Below are 10,433 nucleotides of genomic sequence, written 5' to 3'. Positions count from 1 at the left end.
TACTCCACCCATCTGGCTGGGTTTCCCCAGCCACTCTGGGCAGCTTCCAACAAAGATTAAAAATACATTAAAATGTCACACATTAAAAACTTCCCTGAACAGGGCTGCCTTCAGATGTCTTCTAAATGTCAGGTAGTTGTAGATTTCCTTGACATCTGCTGGGAGGGTGTTCCACAGGGCGGGTGCCACCACCGAGAAGGCCCTCTGAAACAAGTTAACAAATTGCAGATGTTATGTATTACAGAGAATGCAGGGTTGAGAGGACGCGGGGAAGTCCAGTAGATTTGGAAAAAAGAATAAGAAAATTTGTAACTTTCATTTTCTACTTTTATAATATGCTCTTTATTCTTTTTTCTGTATTTCATAAAACCAATAAAAAATATTATTTAAAAAAAAAGAGAAGGCCCTCTGCCTGGTTCCCTGTAACTTGGCTTCTCGCAGGGAGGGAACCGCCAGAAGGCCCTCGGCGCTGGACCTCAGTGTCTGGGCAGAATGATGGGGGTGGAGACGCTCCTTCAGGTATACTGGACCGAGGTAATGTAAAAATGTAAACGGCAGTACTCAACTGGACAGCTAGGGCAATTATCTTACAAAGAAACTGGTCTGGCTGGTTCAGCAGGTTTCATTTAGGGAGCCCAACCTCACAGATAGAGGATCATGGGCCGGGAAATGGCCCACAGGGAGCATCCAGACTGCCTCCCCCAACATATAACAGTTTCTATTGAAGAATATCACTTTGTGGCATAATGGCAAGATTCCCTAATTAATTGGCCAGTCGCCCCACAAATGGTTGTCCAAGGCATCTTCTGACACTGATCAGCTGAGCTCTCTTGTTGACACCGAAGGGAGGGACAGTGTCTCTATGCTTCGCAGTCGTGAAAGGCACCAGAGATTCTGGAAAAGGACAGGTGCTTTGGTGAGCAATCAGCCCCTGAGCTCCCACCCCTTTTCACAGTCGCCCGGCTGTACTTTAAAACTCAACAGCATCTCATTTTGCCGCGTAATGGAGAAGACTGTTTTCCAGGCTTAATGTATGACTCGAGGTGTCAGAAAGAAAAATGGCCCGGGAGATTCGCGCGGTGCATAATGATGCTCCCGTTTTTAATGTTCCATAACTACATAAAAGAGGAGCCTGGGAAAGATATTTAAGATGTAACATTACGGACAGCCTCATTTAATTCCTCTCTCTCCATCTTTGTTCTTTAGATTGCATCATGGCCACCGATTCTCGCACAATGATGAGATTTGGGAGGGGAGGCTGGGGGAGGGAGGGGGGGAGAGAAAGGGAGAGCGCTGGATCTCTGGCGGAAAATACTGCTGCAGAAACAGAAAATAATATTTTCATAATTACGGTGCCCCAGGAGCCTCTGACAGCTGCCGCTTTATCTTTGTCTCGTCTGTTATGGAGTGGAGTGAAAAAGCTTTTGCTGGCAACGGGTGAAACCATGGTCATCACCCCAACACTGGGCTGACACTCAGTTCTGCTGGAACGGGGAGTGATGAGCTAGGAAACGGGAGGCCAAAAAATAAAATAAAATAAAAAATAAAGCCTCCAACCAGCTGCTGTGTTAGGGCAGAAACAATTCCTCGTTTCCAGATTTATTAGAGGATGTTCACAGCTTCTCCATGGGTATTGGAACTGGAATCCTGGAGGGGTCTCTGCTGCTAGAAGGAGCTCGTGATTGTATCTTCTCAGCAGAACTGGCCGGGGCAGAAGAAGTCGAGGCAGATGCCCTCAAGACATAGGGAGTCCATCGTGGAAAGCAAAGAGGACTGGCTGCCGTGCAGAACTGTTTTTGGAACCGGCAGTAACTTGCTTTTTAGGGCTTCTTCAATTCTTTCTACCTTCAGTTCTGTGGATGTGTCCAATCCCCTAGGAAGGTCGGTTTTTTTTTTTAAAGGAACCAGGCAGGATAAGTAGGGAGGCGGGTGGCGCTGTGGGTAAAACCTCAGTGCCTAGGACTTGCTGATCGCAAGGTCGACGGTTCAAATCCCCGTGGCGGGGTGAGCTCCCGTCGTTCGGTCCCAGCTCCTGCCCACCTAGCAGTTCGAAAGCACCCCTAAGTGCAAGTAGATAAATAGGTACCGCTTCATAGCGGGAAGGTAAATGGCGTTTCCGTGTGCTGCTCTGGTGCCGGTTTACCAGAGCAGCTTCGTCACGCTGGCCACGTGACCCAGAAGTGTCTCCAGACAGTGCCGGCTCCCGGCCTCTTGAGCGAGATGAGCGCGCAACCCTAGAGTCGGACACGACTGGCCCGTATGGGCAGGGGACCTTTACCTTTACCTTTAGGCAGGATAAGGTGCTGGTGGGAGCAATGGCCACAGCAAAACAAAGCAGCATTTGCAGAATGGCTATCCCCAGAGGAGGGACACAGGTGACGCTGTGGGTTAAACCACAGAGCCTAGGACTTGCTGATCAGAAGGTTGGCGGTTTGAATCCCCGTGATGGGGTGAGCTCCCATTGCTCGGTCCCAGCTCCTGCCAACCTATCAGTTTGAAAGCATGTCAAATGCAAGTAGATAAATAGGTACCGCTCCAGTGGGAAGGTAAACGGTGTTTCTGTGCGCTGCTCTGGTTCGCCAGAAGCAGCTCAGTCCTGCTGGCCACATGACCCGGAAGCTCCCTTGGCCAATAAAGTGAGATGAGCGCCAACCCCAGAGTCATCCGCGACTGGACCTAATGATCAGGGGTCCCTTTACCTTTACGTATCCCCAGAGGAGAAGCCACGTTAGTTTGCTCGTGAGAACATAAGAGGAGCCTGCTGGATGAGGCCAGTGGCCCATCTAGTCCAGCCTCTGGTTCTCACAGTGCAGAACAACGCAAGAGACCTCTCCCCTCCTGGGCTTTCCAGCCTCTTGTATTCAGAAGCACTGCTGCCTCAAATGGTGGAGCCAGAGAACAGGAACAGGAGGGAAATGCTTCTGTATGTGGGTGGACGCAGAAGGCATGGGTCTGGGGCTTGCAAGACCTGAGCCTGTTTCCTCCTTAAGGCCATTGAAGTATTCTCGGAGTGGAGAGTGGATTTCATGCTCCTTATTCAGCTCATAGTGGTGAGAAGGAATGAAAGTTCCCCCAGAACGTCTGCTTTATATACATTATTTACACACTGGGCCCCACGTGATTGGCTAATTCCAAGACTCTCCTGTAGGCCAATCAGGTTGCGGATTCACTTCTACCTAGAGCTGGATTGGGTAGCTCCTGTGGACCAATCAGACTGCTGCATTCTGGATTCTATTGTTCTAGGACCAATCAGACTGCTGCATACTGGATTCTATTGTTCTAGGACCAATCAGACTGCTGCATTCTGGATCCTATTCAACTCAGTACATAACAGCCATGTATCGCTTAGAGTGTTAAAAACAACAACAAGGCAGTGCAATTGCCTTTTCTTACTAAACAGAGTTTTGAGCAGACTTTCCCCCTAATCACCATGTTAAGGCTTGATTTTTCTTCCACACTGTGAAAATTTCACATATAAATGCATGACATCAGGGAAGATCGCTTAGCTAAAACTTGGGTGTTTGGGAAGATAGTGTTCAGAAATGGCTACAGAGTGATAGAATAGTAGAGTTGCAAGGGACCGCGAGGGTCATCTAGTCCAACCCCCTGCAATGCAGGAATCTCAACTGTAGCATCCCTGACAGATGGCCATCTAACCTCGTGTTTAAAAACCTCTGGCGGAGAGCCCAGCTTCTCCAAAGGAGATCTTTCCACTGTTGAACAGCTCTTACTGCCAGAAAGTTCTTCCTAATGTTTAGTTGGAATCTCCTTTCTTGTAGTAGGAGAAAACAAGCTTGTCCCCTCTTCCCGGTGTTACGGAAATTATGGGTGGGGGGGCACATCTTTAAAGTTGTTTAATGTTACAAATATTATGCCTGAATGTATCCCTTCAACTTGATAGCTCAGGGAAGTTACCTAGCTTTAAAAAATAATATAAAATCCACTTTGCCAGTTTCCTCCATTCCAAAGCCATTTCCCCCTTGAAAAAGGACTCCAGGAAGTTCCCAGAGGTGACAATTGCTGAGCTGATTGTTGGCCAAGGAAAGCCTAATCCCACCCCCAGACTTGCCAAGGGGTCCAGACATGCCAAGGAAGTTCCATTGTACTTTGGGTGGTGGGACTTCAGAGGGATTTGCTTATGCTCATCTTATACCTGGGTCTTGCCCTGCCATGTCTGCTTATGCTAATCTTGTACAAAGGACTTGTCTGGACATGTTTGCCAAGATGAAACTAGTGTAACCCCTGTCTACCCGTTACAGATAGGTAGCCGTGTTGGTCTGCCATAGTCAAAACAAAAAATTCCTTCCAGTAGCACCTTAAAGACCAACTAAGTTAGTTCTAGGCATGAGCTTTCGTGTGCATGCACACTTCTTCAGATACACTGAAACAGAAGTCACCAGACCCTTCTATATAGTGAGAAGGTGGGGAGGGGTATTACTCAGAAGGGTGGTGGGAATGGGTGATTGGCAGATAGCTGGGATGAGCCTGTTGACGACTCTTAACGACTGCAATAGGTCTTGCAGGAAAAAGCAAGGGGTGAGAAGGTGAAAAATGGCTTTGTCATGTATAATGAGATAAGAATCCAATGTCTTTGTTCAGACCAGGTCTCTCCATGGTTTTAAGTTTGGTAATAAGTTGCAATTCAGCAGCTTCTCTTTCCAGTCTATTTCTGAAATTCCTTTGTAATAGAACAGCTACTTTGAGATCTTGTATAGAATGTCCTGGGAGATTGAAGTGTTCTCCTACTGGTTTCTCTGTCTTGTGATTCCTGATGTCAGATTTATGTCCGTTTATTCTTTGGCGTAAGGTTTGGCCTGTTTGTCCAATATAGAGAGCTGAAGGACACTGTTGGCATTTGATGGCATACACAATGTTAGACGATGAGCAATTAAATAGTCCCAAGATGGTATGTGTGATGTTGTTGTCTACCCCTCCCCTTTTGTGACATGTCAGTGATGTAGCAATGATGCTGTACGAACTGTATTCTGGGATATGGTGGGGAAGTTTCAAAAGTCCTTGTCACCCCATCCTCGGGGTTCAAAATTCCTCTTTGAACCTGTTGTGCAATAAACCTTGGTCTACTGTTATTTGCTCCAGTTGGGGGCTGGACTCCTTCCTTTATTCCGCAGGGACCTGTGGGCTCTGCCCGACAGCTGGGGGACTGAGCAGCCTCGCACCTAGATTTTTCCGTAACACATGGGACTGTCCTTCAGATATTTGAAGATGGCTCTCATATCTCCTCTCAGTCTCCTCTTTTCCAGGCTAAACATACTCAGCTCCTTCAACCATTCCTCATCAGGCTTGGTTTCCAGACCCTTGTTCATCTTGGTTTCCCTCCTCTGCTCATGTTCCTGCTTATCAACATCCTTCTTAAATTGTGGTGCCCAGAACTGGACATGGGACTCCAGGTGTGGTCTGGCCAAGGCAGAATAGAATGTGACTATTACTTCCCTTGATCTGGACTCTAGATTTTTGTTGATGCAGCCAATAATAATAATAATAATAATAATAATAATAATAATAATAATTTATTATTTATACCCCGCCCATCTGGCTGGGCCTCCCCAGCCACTCTGGGCGGCTTCCATAAAAACCAGAAATACAGTAAAATATCACAGATTAAAAACTTCCCTGAACAGGGCTGCCTTAAGATGTCTTCTGAATGTCAGGTAGTTATTTATCGCTTTGACATCTGATGGGAGGGCGTTCCACAGGGCGGGTGCCACTACCGAGAAGGCCCTCTGTCTGGTTCCCTGTAGCTTTGCTTCTCGCAATGAGGGAACCGCCAGAAGGCCCTCGGCTCTGGACCTCAGCGTCCGGGCAGAACGATGGGGGTGGAGACGCTCCTTCAGATATACTGGACCAAGGCCGTTTAGGGCTTTAAAGGTCAGCACCAACACTTTGAATTGTGCTCGGAAACGTACTGGGAGCCAATGTAGGTCTTTCAAGACCGGTGTTATGTGGTCTTGGCGGCCGCTCCCAGTCACCAGTCTAGCTGCCGCATTCTGGATTAGTTGTAGTTTCCGAGTCACCTTCAAAGGTAGCCCCACGTAGAGTGCATTGCAGTAGTCCAAGTCCTAGAATAGTGTTAGCTTTTTTTGGCAGCTGCATCACACTGTGGACTCATGTTCAGCTTGTGGTCCACCATGACCCCTAGATCCTTTTCACATGTACTACTAGTAATACAGGTGACCCCTCATCTTATATTTGTGCACCAGTCTATCCCTGCAGGTGTAAACACTATTAAAACTGGGACCCTGTATAGTAAAAGGTAAAGGTGAAGGACGCCTGGACAGTTAAGTCCAGTCAATGGCGACTATGGGGTTGCGGCACTCATCTCACTTTCAGGCCAAGGGAGCCGGCGTTTGTCCACAGACAGCTTTGTGGGTCATATGGCCAGCAGGACTAAACCGCTTCTGGCACAACGGGACACCGTGACGGAAACCAGAGCGCACGGAAACGCCATTTACCTTCCTGCCGCAGTGGTACCTATTTATCTACTTGCCCTGGTGTGCTTTCGAACTGCTAGGTTGGCAGGAGCTGGGACAGAGCGACAGGAGCTCATCCCTTCACAGGGATTCGAACCACTGACCTTCTGATCAGCAAGCCCAAGAGGCTCAGTGGTTAGACCACTTGTTTTCCAGACCCTTGACCATTTTAGTCACCCTGCTCTGCAAACCTTCCAGCTTGTCAACCTCCTTCTTAAATTGTGGTGCCCAGAACTGGACACAGTATTCCAAGTGTGGTCTGACCAAGGTACTATTACTTCCCTATATATATCACGGATATATCGGAAGAAATTTTTGCGCTGCATTTTTTAAAAAAATTGTAAAGTGATGTGGAATTTGAGGAAGCAGAACTTAATATTGGAAAAATGGGAAGCTGAGAGAAGCCAACAGATTCACCGATCCATTTCAGAGGAGGACATAGTAACACTGATCAATGTTTTACTCTGAAACATATCATAAGGGAATATATGAAGAGCACTAAGAATAATCTTTATGCAGCCTCCATTGATCTTTCCGCTGCTTTAGATTCTATTAATCGAAACAGACTGTGGGAGAGATTACACATTGCCAACATCGACGGTAGACTTCTGTTATTGATTCAAAAACTGCATCAACAGAGAAAAGCTGATGAGGGGAGGTTTAAGTGGTGGCATTAATGATGCCTTTAAAACGTCTCGAGGAGTGAAGCCAGGTTGCATTCTGGCTCCCACTCTTTTTAACCTTTATATTCATTAATGATTTGGCGCCACATCCAGCCAAAGAAAGCACCCAGTCTCACCCAGGAATTACATCCCCTCCAACATTCCTCAGATGAACATAGGGGCATTTCTTGTGGGATGTGATCCATGAGAGGCAGTCAAGTCCAACATTCCTTGTAATGCTAGAGAAGACATGCGAGGGAATTTTTGGTCCAGCCAGTCAGAACTTCCTGTTCCTCCTGGCTGGAACATCCTTCCTTTTGCATGTGATGGAAGGTGGGTGTGACCTAACCTGTCCAGGTAACAAAAGGACGAGTCACGCAGCACACCTCTCTCTTTTTCATCCCCTTTGTTGTTTGACCAACTGGTATTATTCCCCCTTATGGGGTAGATCCACATGTACATATTTGTGACTAAGTCTGCCTTCAGGAATCCAACTGTGAACTGATGTGAGTAAACTTCTTTTATTGACTTTGAATAAGATGGTGGCATCTTTATTCTTTTAAGAGGGATTCAAGGGAACTTACCAGGAATTTGCAATTCAATCTAAGACTGAATTGTATAATAGTGAGAAGCTCACACGAGCCTGCAACCAGCTATCTGCTGTGCATGTAAAAAGGGGAATGTAAACTCTGCTAAGTAAAGGGACTTGCAAGCACAAGTTAGGAAGGATATTAATAAACAATATATCCTCTCCCTGCTACCTTGAACATTCCCACATTTCTCACTCCCCCCAACTGAACCCCCTTGACACCGCTCTTTTGTTCCTTCCCTGCAGAGCATTTCCTACCAGACAAAGCTCAAGTGCCACCACCCCATGACCAATGGGACACAGCACAAACGCCCTCCATTGTCCTAAGAAAACCCCCTGATCCCGATTTGATTTGATTTATTCTCTGGTAGATTTACAAAAAGAAAAACCCACACCAATAAATTTTAGAAGGGGGTAAGATTAGATACTGAGTGCTCACTGGAAGGACAGATCCTGAAGCCGAGGCTCCAGTACTTTGGCCACCTGGTGAGAAGAGAAGACTCCCTGGAGAAGACCCTGATGTTGGGAAAGATGGAGGGCACAAGGAGAAGGGGACGACAGAGGACGAGATGGTTGGACAGTGTTCTCGAAGCTACCAGCATGAGTTTGACCAAACTGTGGGAGGCAGTGGAAGACAGGAGTGCCTGGTGTGCTCTGGTCCAGGGGGTCACGAAGAGGCGGACACGACTAAACGACTAAACGACTAAACAACAACAAGAAGATTGGACACAGATGCACCAAGCATTTTTTTAAAAAAATGTTTTTATTAACAATTTCAACATAACAAATTATCAAAACATATCATATTCATTTTCCCCTCCCTTTCCCCCCTTCAACCCCCCCCGAGACTTTCCTCAGCTCCTCTTTCTGATTTCTCAGCACATATTATTCTCTGCCTGTTATCAAATTATACATATCCTTACATTATCTATCTACCATGTTATCAACCAATAAATTTGTGTGTGTTTATTCAAAACCTGCCAAGGAGTCCGATTCGTTTTGTTGTCTTTTTAGATAATTTGTAAAAAGCTCCCATTCTGCCTTAAAGTCACAGTTGTCCTTGTCCCGCAATTTGTATCTCAATTTAGCCAGCTCTGCGTAGCTAAGCATTTTTTTTAAAAAAGAACCCCCAAGACTCCTTGCACTCTGCTCCCCCTTCCTTCCCACCCAGGGCAGTCTTGCCCTCTGCCTGCCCCTCAGAGTTGGCGCATTACCTGGGGCAGGGTCTCAGCCATGGCAGCAAACTCTCCTTCTCCTTGGCTGCTCTCTCACCCTTCTGCTGGTGGGTGAAATAGGGTGAAATGGGAAGCCAGGGGTGTCCCTGGGCTATCAGGAAACTTGGAAGGTACAGTGGTACCTCGGGTTACATACGCTTCAGGTTACATACGCTTCAGGTTACATACGCTTCAGGTTACATACGCTTCAGGTTACACACTCCCCTAACCCAGAAATAGTGCTTCAGGTTAAGAACTTTGCTTCAGGATGGGAACAGAAATCGTGCTCTGGCGGCGCGGCAGCAGCGGGAGGCCCCATTAGCTAAAGTGGTGCTTCAGGTTAAGAACAGTTTCAGGTTAAGAATGGACCTCCGGAACGAATTAAGTTCTTAACCTGAGGTACCACTGTAGTTAGTTTATTTAACAGATGTTTAGCGTACAATTTCCCGATGTTTGACAATAGACTTATTGGCCGATAGCTGGACGGCAGCTTTTTATCACCCTCACACACATGGTTCTTAATTGTAAACTATATGCTGAACTCCGCCAGCAATTTCTAGATCAACTCTGTATCCCCAAATGGAAACCAGAGTTGGAGGTCATACATTTCCTATTACAGTGGTACCTTGGGTTACATTTGCTTCAGGTTACAGCCTCTGCTACAGACTCCGCTAACCCAGAAATAATACCTCGGGTTAAGAACTTTGCTTCAGGATGAGAACAGAAATCGTGTGGCAGCAGCAGGAGGCCCCATTAGCTAAAGTGTTGCTTCAGGTTAAGAACAGTTTCAGGTTAAGTACAGACCTTCAGAATGAATTAAGTACTTAACCCGAGAAGAGAAGACTCCCTGGAAAAGACCCTGATGTTGGGAAAGATGGAGGGCACAAGGAGAAGGGGACGACAGAGGACGAGATGGTGGGACAGTGTTCTCGAAGCGAACAGCATGAGTTTGACCAAACTGCGGGAGGCAGTGGAAGACAGGAGTGCCTGGCGTGCTCTGGTCCAGGGGGTCACAAAGAGTTGAGTCGGATATGACTAAACGACTAAACAACAACAACAACAACAACAACCACTGTATGCAATTAGGAATAGAAAGTTCTCAATCTTGACGTATGCAGATGAGTGAGGGCTCCGCTCTCTGTTCTGACTGCGCCTCAAAGTCCCCCTCACCTCGAGGGGTGCGCAAGCTCAGGATCTGTGATTTAGAGTCAGCATGGAGCCCCTGGGCTGGGCAGGCCTGGTAAGACTGCTAAGCGTCTGGCTTTCTGTCTCTGCCTGGGCAACTGAGAAGGGTCTTGGGCTGGAGAATTGGGCATTCTGCATTTGAGCTTGGAGACATCTGTCATGACTCATAGCCCTAGAGAGGCTTCTCTTCCTCCTCCATGAGGCTGTCTAAACCCTGAATAAATCCCTTCCGTGCCCCCTTTGCCACTTGGCAAAGCCCCTTTCCTGGCCAGAAGCACCCAATGAGAAGATCCTG

Source organism: Podarcis gaigeae, assembly GCF_964106915.1.
Source record: "Podarcis gaigeae genome assembly, chromosome: 1".
In the NCBI taxonomy this organism is placed as follows: domain Eukaryota; kingdom Metazoa; phylum Chordata; class Lepidosauria; order Squamata; family Lacertidae; genus Podarcis; species Podarcis gaigeae.
The sequence above is the reverse complement of the archived record's forward strand: the minus strand, read 5'-3'. Positions refer to the sequence as shown.